A 503-nucleotide genomic window follows, 5' to 3' on the forward strand; every position below is an offset into this window, starting at 1 on the left:
CACGGGACGAGAGCAGGGGAGGAGATGGGCCGCTCGCTCCCGAGCCTCCCAACTCACAGTCCGGAGAGCGGCGGGCAGGGGCCGAGTGGGCCGGAGCAGAACCCGTCTTCCCCGGCAGGCCGCGGACAGCGGCGTCCGGTCCCCGGGCCCATCCCGCCGCCTGCTTCCCCTCCGGACGACTGTTTTGTTTTCTCCCTCGGTAAAATAACAAACAGAAATAACCAGGCCTGGGAAAATAAACTCGCCGAGTGACTTCGGCGGGATCCGCAAAGTAGTACCTCCGCTGCCACCGGTGGGCCGCGGCCGCTTCACCCACCCCGTCTCCCACCCCGCCTCCTTCGCCGCCAGAGGAACGGGCAAAGCGGCTCGTGGCAACTTTAGTCCGCCGGAGGAACTAGGGGAGCGGGCGGACGGGCCAGGCCCGCCGGCGCGGGACGGGCGCGAGTTGTTGGGCGCGGGGGGATTTGTGCAGGCGGCGGAGGCCGGGGGGGCGAGGAAGGGGG

Source organism: Malurus melanocephalus, unplaced genomic scaffold, assembly GCF_030028575.1.
Source record: "Malurus melanocephalus ecotype Western Australia unplaced genomic scaffold, MMel_1.1 scaffold_0, whole genome shotgun sequence".
Taxonomy (NCBI): domain Eukaryota; kingdom Metazoa; phylum Chordata; class Aves; order Passeriformes; family Maluridae; genus Malurus; species Malurus melanocephalus.